The following is a 10,403-nucleotide window of genomic DNA, read 5'->3' as shown; positions in this document are numbered from 1 at the left end:
CATTCTATAGTTTAAGCCTACATTTTGTAACATTTATTACTAAAATATGAAAAAAATTCTGTTTTAGCAATGTGTTTACACAGATTACTGTAGAAACGGAACATGCATGAAATGCATGTATTCCAAATAGCGATCTATTATTTCTATTCTAAAACTCCAGCAGTTCAGTCACTCCCAGGTAATCAAACAAGGCATGAGCTAGGAAAACTTAGTGAACGTTCTGTGACGGTGGGGGACGGAATAGCCGGCTGCTCGCTGCTCCTCTTAATCGGCACATTTAGAAGACAAAAGAGAGGTGAGAACGGTTTTAAGGTGGGCCGGATCTATGAGTTTTTTCGTAGACTCTGGTAATTCTAGTGTTAAGTACATATTACTTTTCAAAGACTAATCAAAATAGAATGAAATGCTTTTGTGGCAAAGAAAATCATGACGTAAAGACAATCTTTAGATGAGACTACTAAAAGGCATGCAGTGAACTAGTTAATGTTATTAATTGAAAAAGTGAACTTAGCAATGTTTTGAGGTATACAAAGTCAAGTTCAAGTTAAATAACATCTTAAAGTCATGTGATTTTTCCCATAAAAGATTTAAACTTGACTATTCATACCTTTAGTTTTACCACGATCATTTAAACTAAACGTTTTGAAAAAGCAAAAAAGTGTAAACGTGTACAGTAATCCCTCCTCCATCGCGGGGGTTGCGTTCCAGAGCCACCTGCGAAATAAGAAAATCTGCGAAGTAGAAACCATATGTTTATATGGTTATTTTTATATTGTCATGCTTGGGTCACAGATTTGCGCAGAAACACAGGAGGTTGTAGAGAGACAGGAACGTTATTCAAACACTGCAAACAAACATTTGTCTCTTTTTCAAAAGTTTAAACTGTGCTCCATGACAAGACAGAGATGACAGTTCTGTCTCACAATTAAAAGAATGCAAACATATCTTCCTCTTCAAAGGAGTGCGTGTCAGGAGCACAGAATGTCACATAGATAGAGGAAACAATCTCTAGCAAACAAATCAATAGGGCTGTTTGGCTTTTAAGTATGCGAAGCACCGCGGCACAAAGCTGTTGAAGGCGGCAGCTCACACCCCCTCCGTCAGGAGCAGGGAGAGAGAGAGAGAGAGAGAGAGAGATAGAGAGAGACAGAGTTTGTTTTTCAGTCAAAAATCAATACGTGCCCTTCGAGCTTTTAAGTATGCGAAGCACCGTGCAGCATGTCGTTTCAGGAAGCAGCTGCACAAAAGATAGCAACGTGAAGATAATCTTTCAGCATTTTTAGACGAGCGTCCGTATCGTCTAGGTGTGCAAACAGCCCCCCTGCTCAATCCCCCTACGTCAGGATCAGAGAAAGTCAGAGCAAGAGAGAGAGAAAAGTAAGCAATCTAGCTTCTCGGCCATCTGCCAATAGCGTCCCTTGTATGAAATCAACTGGGCAAACCAACTGAGGAAGCATGTACCAGAAATTAAAAGACCCATTGTCCGCAGAAATCCGCGAACCAGCAAAAAATCTGCGATATATATTTAAACATGCTTACATATAAAATCCGCGATGGAGTGAAGCCGCGAAAGGCGAAGCGCGATATAGCGAGGGATCACTGTACATGGTTATCCACACATGCAGTCTCTTCACCACATTAGTTTAAAATTATTATAAAATCAGAAACAGTGTTTTAAGTGTTCATTTCAATGCAGTTTCTTTTTCTTCTCGTTCATCTTTTCCAACGTTTTTGTTTTCTTATCCAGTACTCATCTGGCCTAGAAGGAGACACAGTCTGGGGACTCAACATACTTACCAGACCATCTGCTCCTCCAACTGATTACTACTGTGCTTCACTTCTCCAAGAAGAGAATTAGAGGAATTCTCCAATTAGAGGATGTTGCCTCTTTTCTTTATATCCCATACAGCAAGATAGAGCAATAAGGCAAGCAAGGGGAGCATACAATAACATTGTTTTCAATCATTATAGTCTTTAACATTCTTAAATAAATTCTTAAATATTCTTAATGAGCCAAAAGCTGAATAAAGAGAAACATGGATGATAGAAAATCACTAATAATACAACCTGGCTATTCCAGGAGCTGTCGTTTTAAGATTATATTTTTGCATGTCACTATGTGGGTCTTCTTGGTAATTGTGTTTTCTTGCTTCTCCCTTTTAAATTCTTTTACATTAGCAGACGACTTTTTAAAGCTTGTCAAGGCCAAGTTGAGCACCACCAGCCCCTCTCTGTCTAATACAGTTTCAACAGATAATATCTGAATGTTTTATGCATGTGGAATGTCCAGAAAAAAGACCATCAGATCTTTCTTACCATATAATTTTGTTGTTTAAAGTTTTGACCTTTCTCTAAGTCCTACTTGTCTGCAAAAAGCATGTCTTTTCTTCTGACTGTAGAAAAATCGTCTCTCTATAAAACTGCCTTCTATCTTTGTTAACACAATCCCATTCTGTGTTTAAAGCTAAAGTGCAAAACAAAATTTAAAAAAATTACAGTTAAACATGCTGTTTGACAAAGGAAAAAATGACTATAATCCTTCTTAACACTTTAAAGTACAAGAATAAAATCACATTACCTTACAATGACAGTAATCTCGAACAAGACTGCAAGAAAGAGAAGATGAGAAATAATTGATTTTCACTAATACACAGAACTACAGGATAAATGTCTAAACATACACTAAAATGGTCTTCTCTAAAATAAACAAGTTAAGAGCATGTTTTTGAGAGGCAGAACTCTTTTGGAGTAAGAAAACCTTTTAAACGGTTTCAAATGTACGTGTCGGTTCCATATGGTATTCAATTTTTACTTGTAGAAAGAAGACTGATGAGTACACTAAATGCATAAAATACTGGTATGCCAATCTTCATTTGGCTGGCAGGCACCATAACGCAATCTTTACTCTGTACAAACATACCACTTTGCAGAAGTTGATAAAGTTTTTGTTGTATAAAAGAAGCCATTAAAAATAAAACTGATATTTTTACCACTAGGTCTTGGTAAGGCTAAGGTATCTTTAAAGGTTTAAAGTCACAGAATGTGTTGATATTGAGAGACGGAACTGTAAAAACTCAAAATCTAGGACAAACAAATACAAAGTTCCTTTAAAATTTAAGAATGTATTCAAGAATCCAAAAAGAGCACAATAAAAGTTAGGCAGGTTAAAAACAAACAACAACTGGTTTTGCCCTCAAAGACAAAAAACTTAAAGCAAACAAATCCAATAAAAAAAGAATAGAATTAAGACTGCATTTCCGAAGAGCATTGTAATTCTATGAACACAGGTAGTCCTCAGGTTACGAACACCCGACCTATGACTTACGAACGGGGCCGCAGCTGCGACGCATGCGCCTTAGTAACTGCCGCTCCGTCATCTTTGGCCTGGGGACGCTGCAAGCGGTGGCTGGACGGGGGCGATTTCGCTGCTCGCGAGTTTAGTATCCCTCGGGCGGCTCCCAGTGGCAAGCGGTGACCCGTGGTCCATAGTCACTGGAGCCACAACTAGCGCTTGTGTGCAGGACGGAGGCTTAATGGGGCGGTTCGCTGCCCGCCCACTATGCTGCCACAGCTACTGCTCCTGACTGGATGCAGGCTGGATGGAGCAGAGGGGTGTGTTTCACTGCCTACTAACCACACACGGCTGCCACATTCGTTCTCGGTGGGCAGGCGCTGCAGGCAGCATACTGTATGCAAGTGGAGGTGACTGTATGGTGGGCGGGCAGTGAACCACCCCTCGCTGCCTCCACTCATTTTCAATAGCAAGCCCGCTTGTACTGCTACATACTGTACACAGCAGAAAGTTGTCCCTCATCAGCATACTAGATGCCTTCCCGCCATTATAGCGTGTACAGCGCTGTGCAAAAGAGCTAATCGTAACCTTTTCTTCACCCTTCAACAATGTCTCTGAAACGCAAACCTGATGAAAGTGCTGGTGATACAGTAAAGAAGAGAAAAACCATCACCATTGAAAATAAAGTAGAGATAATAAAAAGGTCAGAGAGAGGTGAAACTCCATCATTCATTGGCAGAGCACTTGGTTACAGTCGGTCAACAACTGGAACAATTTTAAAAGATAAAGGTAGAATAATGGAGCATGTGAAAGGCAGTACACCAATGAATGCTACAATAATTACCAAGCAACGCAGTGGTTTAATTATTGAGATGGAAAGGCTGTTGATAATTTGGATTGAAGACCAAAATCAGCATAATATGCCTGTCAGTCTTTCTTTAGTGCAAGAAAAGGTTCGAAGCCTTTTTAATGATTTAAAAGCAAGTGAAGGCGATTACAATTAACAATTTGTGGCAAGTAGGGGTTGGTTCAACTGCTTTAAAGAAAGAGCAAATTTGCATAATATTAAAATTCAAGGTGAAGCAGCGAGTGCCGATATATGTGCTGCAAGTGATTTTCCCAAGATACTGGAAGATATTATTGATGAGGAAGGTTATTTGCCAGACCAAATATTTAATGTAGATGAAACTGGCTTGCTCTGGAAAAAAATGCCTGAGAGGACCTACATATCCAAAGAGGGAAAAAGTGCACCAGGACATAAGGCATCAAAGGATAGGCTGACTTTATTAGTTGAGGGTAATGCATCTGGGGATTTCAAGCTCAAGCCTTTGCTGGTGCATCGCTCCCTAAATCTGAGGGCACTACATAATGTCACTAAGGCATCTCTTCCTGTTATTTGGATGGCAAATAAAAACGCTTGGGTCACAGTTGCCGTCTTTCAAGAATGGCTTTTATACCATTTTATCCCTGCTGTTGAACGTTATTGTTTGGGCAAAAACATTCCTTTCAAAATTCTCCTTCTCCTTGACAATGCCCCTGGACATCCAAACACTTTAGATGACATGCACCCCAATGTAAAGGTGGTGTTTCTACCCCCCAACACTACATCACTACTCCAGCCAATGGATCAGGGAGTCATAGCCTCCTTTAAGGCCTATTATTTAAGGAGGACATTCTCACAAGCTGTCAGGGCTACTCAAAATGATGACATAACCTTAAGGGAGTTCTGGAAGAGTTATACCATTTATGATGCGATTAAAATTATTGCTGATGCTTGGGTTGAAGTGAAAGAGACAAATATGAGAGGCGTTTGGAAAAAACTGTGCCCCCAATTCACACAAGAATTTCTGGGGTTTACAGAAGATGAAATCACTGAAACCAGGCAAGCTGTGGTTGCTATTGGAAATCAGCTGCAGCTGGACATCAGTGAAAATTATATCATAGAATTACTCGACTCTCATGGCAAAGAACTAACCAATGAAGACCTTATGGAACTAGAACAGCAGATGGTAGCATTCAGTGAAGAAAACCAGGACCTAGGGACTCCAACAAAAACGTTTTCTACAAAAGAGTTAGCTGATGCATTTCGTCTCATCGAAGCAGGAATGGCAAAGTTAGAGGAGCAAGATCCTGATACAGAGAGGTTCACCAAAGTTTACCAAACAGTTATTGAAGGCCTGAAATGCTACAAGGCTATTTATGATGAGAAAAAGAAAAGCTCCGTGCAAACCTCCCTTGATGCCTACTTTAAGAGACCAGTCACATCCTCTTCATCAAGTTCTACCAACATTGTTTAAGGCTGTACTGTACTGTATTTGAAAATGTTTAAGCATTTACTGTGCATGCACAGAAAGGTAAAAATAAATAATATGCTGAGAAAATCATTTGTCCAAATTGCATTTATTAAAATAATGTACCTGTTATTTTTACCTTTCTGTGCATGCACAGTAAATGCTTAAACGTTTTTGTGAATTGAAGTAAGGCATTCAAAATATGAAATTTTACAGATAAATTGTTAAATTCCTTAAATAATTTAGACTGTTTATAATCTAATATTGCATGGTACACATGCATGCATCATAAAGTTGCTTGTTGATTGCTAAGAATAATTGTTTTTGGGAAACACAGCCCTTTACCTTACAGTATATGATATCAGGAGTCAAAACCAAGAAATTCAAGCAAGAATCATCATTGAAAAAGTATGGAGTCTCCCAGCTGCATAATCAGGTGGCCCCCGCCTCCCTAGTCTTCACATGTGATCTTAAGAGGATGTCATCATCATCAACATTTTATATTCACCACAATAAACTCTTACCAGACAAGTCTTTGATGCTGGCACATGACATCTTACTTAGTATTGAAGACCACAGAAAGCAATTGACCTTCTTCAGACAACAATATCTGTAGACTTAACAGTTAATAAAATGCATTTTTTGATTGTGAATGATTTATGTTTGACAGTATAGGAACTTTTCCTTTGTAAAGTCATAAACCAAAATGAACTGGACATTCGCACATCTGTCCAATGACAAATCTATTTTAAGTTAGCATGTGTTTATTCTGTACTTTTATCAGGGTGTTCATTTCCTTCCCTTTCTTGCTACACTTTACTCTGAACTTCAGTTAATCTAGTTATCTAGTTTTTTATGTCACAAATCACTACAAAGCTTAAAATGACACAAAATATGAGTAAGGAATTTTTTTCTGCCCATTATTTTGTATGATTAAAGACTCATTAGAGAGCCTTGCAGTGGCTGATACAAATTCTGACAAATTAAGCTTATCTTGAAGTGATAAAGGAGTGACATTCCAGAAAAGTCTCAATGACGCCTTTTCTTTTGGCGAGGTTATGAATGTCTGTTAAATTACTTAGGTTATTGTCAGAGCCAGGATTTATATGCTGTATGCGGAGTCTGCTTTGAATGCTAAGCTTTTCATATAGCATAGAACTGAAATCCTGAAATCATGATGGATTGACAATTTTCTTACTCTGGGGCAAAGCTTAGTCTAATTTATTCGAACCTTAGGGCAACTTAAAAAATAAATACTACTTTTGCAAGCTTTAAGGTAGTTGATAAACTATTGTCATCAAAAACATAATGAAGTACAAATTGCTTGAGTGACAACATATGCCTTCCTCTACACTATCTACTATATAATAAAATGCTACAGTCTGTGTTTGTGCCCGGTCCCCCAGAGCAGTCTGACTGGTCAACTTGGCTTTGGTGATGTGATCAAAGGAAAAAGTACCAGGGATGATAGGGGGAGACAAATAAGGAGGAGAAAAGTAATAGGAGGCATGCTGGGAGTCGCCTTCAAAGATATGAAGTATAACAGTAAGTGAGCAAGGTGCTTAAAACTGACAAAGTCTAAGAAGCAGACATTACGGGAACGTGCTCGAGAGAGGAACACGACAGACACACAAGGATACTGAGGAAAGAATTTATTACTTTTATAGTATTAAATTCTGAAGACATAACAAGAATTGGAAAAGAACAAAGCATCTACAGGGAATCTAGGACAAAGAAAAAGGTAAACATTTAATCAAAATGCAGTGTGTTTTACAGACTTAACATCTGGATTTGCTTTGACCTGAAAAACGAAGCGATCATTCAGTTTGGAAGTTTGCAATGTTCCATCTTAGTGGCTTAAATAACTGGTATTAAAGGTAGGAAGCAGAAATGGTAAGAAAAATTCACATATCTGTTCAATAAATAATCCTTCATTTTTAAAGAAGCTTTAAAGCATAATTCCAAGTATGACTCAGGTCCAAATTACATTACATCATTAATTTTTACTTAACAGTACCCACTGTATAGCTTATGGGAGAGATCTAAACTTTTATCACCAAATTACGAGTAAACTGCACTCAAGAAATTTTTAATAGATTAGAAATCTCAATATTTTCATGCTATAAAAGAAGAACTATTTTTATCATAAAATACCTTTGTAGTACTTCCCACTAATCCTGGAGTGTTTACATCTCTATTTAGAATTTAATTTAACTGTCTGATTTAACAAAAACTTCAATATTTAAAACAGTACAACACAATTATCTTTTGTTTTTTTCTTTTGCGAAGTACATAGCCAATAGGCCTCTATTTTTAAAATAGAAGTCCCCTCTGTAACTAGTGGCCAGAGATCCTTTACTGGAAGCTGTTAAAAAACGATTGGCATCATGGACTGATATCTGCAATTTCATCAATAATAGGTTGGCTAACTTCACAATTATGTTTTTGCAAAAATCCATTGATAACCTATTTGGAATGATACTTCTTACATCAAAATATCATTGAGACTCTCAGCAATCTGTTAGGTAGCCTTTTAGATAAGCGGGAAAAAGACTTGAAGCAAAGAAAAACACAGGCGAGTTTGTGTTCTACTGCTCTCTCATCATCTTGTTCACTGAGTTCAGTATGACTATAGTCATGAGTATTATAGATGCCTGCAAAAAAAAAAAAGTCTGCAAAAAATAAAAAACAATTCTATTACTTCTGTTGTGCAGAAGTATTGACTAATATACATTCGTTTCACTGAAATAACAGTTAACAGGGAAAAGGATGAGATTAGATTTTTTTTTCCGTAGGATTTTTTTTGGGCTTTGAAAAAACAGAGCCCGATAAAACCCATTGAAGCATTATTTGTGTGATTTTGGGCTATACAAGAAATAAATTGTTGTTGATGTTGTATTAGATTTATACTTTATTTCTCCCTAATTAAATTAAATTACATATATAAACAAAACAACAACCCCTAAGAAATTCTGTCTTGCATAATAATAATTATAATTCTTTTATATTTGTATAGCGCTTTTCTCACTACTCAAAGCACCAACAATGTCCATCATCCAAATGGATGATGTGATGGCAGCCATTTTTGCACAAGTACGCTCACCACACATTAGCTAGAATTGGTTAATTGGAAAAAGATAGTTAACTAATTACAGACAGGGAATGATAAGGGGGCAAGAATGACTAGTCCATGGAGGGCAATTTAGCTTGCTCTTTATGAAGGATGCCTGAGGATCGTTAATGACCACAGAGAGTCAGAAGCTCTGTTTTTATGTGTATTTCAAAGGACAGCGCCCTCTTTACAGCACTGTGTCCCTGTCACTGCACTGGGGGATTAGGATCCGCACATAGACCACAGGGAAAGCATCCCATATTGGCCTCTTCCAGCAGCAACCCAAGCTTTTCCTAGATGGTGTTCCATCCAAGCACTGACCAGGCCTGAAAATGCATAGCTTTAGGTGTATTACCTGTTCTGAAGTGCATGTGGTATAGCTGCTGAAGAATGAATAATGAAGACCTGCTGCTTTCAATGACAGGCTTGTATGTGTCAGGAACATGGTAAGACCTTAAGACCTGTCCAGATGCACCACAGATTTATGCTTGGCTGAAGACACCAGTGTTCAGAATGACTCATCTTTAGATGTTCACAACGGAGTGAATCATTTCTGTTGCCAAGCTTAAAAATAGGCATTAACAGGGTGATGTAAACCCCTTCTAGTTGGTAATTTGGATGATGTCAAACTGCATTTCAAAGTCTGGTTTGCACATTCCAGATTTAATTGTAATGTGTTCATTTTTTAATATATCATATTTACATAAGTCTGCAGACCCCTTCCTGCTTTTTCCACTCCATCTCTAAGGTGCTTTCCTACATTTTTGAAGCAGATCTTATCACTGCAAACCTCAGGCCAGTTGTGCTTTGAATGTTTTCAGATAGAATGTAGTTTGCAGAGGTGTATTTCTAAGCTGTAGTCCAGACTACACATTCTGTGTAGATGCTGGGCAGTGATTATGGTGGTACTGATAATGTTTAAGAAGGTCATCTTGACTGGGATGGAAAATGAAATAAGATAGGACTGCATGAATACTCTACACATAAGGCTTGAAAAAGAACATGAGTAAATGAATATAAAAATTTCACATATATACATTTAATTGTGATTCTGTTCTTCTGTTGGTGCTATATTATTGTCGCTATTCTGAGGAGAAAAGCAAGTAAAAACTTCATTGCACTATGTACACTATACGTTATCTACACATAACCATAAGCTGAACTTGGTTCAGCTGCTGCAGTTAGGCCATGTACTCAACTAAAGTTAGAAAAAATGAATGAAAGACCTGAAATGGAAAGCAGAAAGTTTGCTTAGTAAGGTAGTTCATTTTATATTACAATTAAATTTGCAATTTGTTACTGAGATTTTTCAAATTAAATTATATTTAGATCTGGACAGAGATAATCTTTGAATAAATAAAATATAATTGTGTTATCACTTTAAACTTTTTTCAGCTTGGCAATCTAAAAAATGTAAATATCATTAACTAAATATTATTGCCCAGATTAAGTTTATAATCATCAGTACTGAAATCATCAGTCAGCTGCTGTCCAGGCCACATCAGCTAAAAAATTTTTGTATAGTTAAATTTTTCTACTACTAGTGTAACTAAATGTAGTATTGAAATTGTGATATTGTGTACAGTGCATGTTACTGGTGGCAGTAATAGGGGGTCTTTTGTGTAAAAAAAGAAAATATTATCAATCAAGTTTTCTGAATCAAATTTCATAGTTGCAACAATAACAATTGTTGTAATAACAATAAGTG

The 10,403-nt window shown here is 37.3% G+C and overlaps 1 pseudogene; it reads left to right on the top strand.

Annotated features, from left to right (window-relative positions):
- Window positions 1-3,963: 3,963 nt before the first annotated feature.
- Window positions 3,964-5,589, top strand: LOC127526984 (tigger transposable element-derived protein 1-like; annotated as a pseudogene).
- Window positions 5,590-10,403: the final 4,814 nt, after the last annotated feature.

Source organism: Erpetoichthys calabaricus, chromosome 1 (assembly GCF_900747795.2).
Source record: "Erpetoichthys calabaricus chromosome 1, fErpCal1.3, whole genome shotgun sequence".
NCBI classification, from domain to species: domain Eukaryota; kingdom Metazoa; phylum Chordata; class Cladistia; order Polypteriformes; family Polypteridae; genus Erpetoichthys; species Erpetoichthys calabaricus.
The sequence above is the reverse complement of the archived record's forward strand: the minus strand, read 5'-3'. Positions and strand labels throughout refer to the sequence as shown.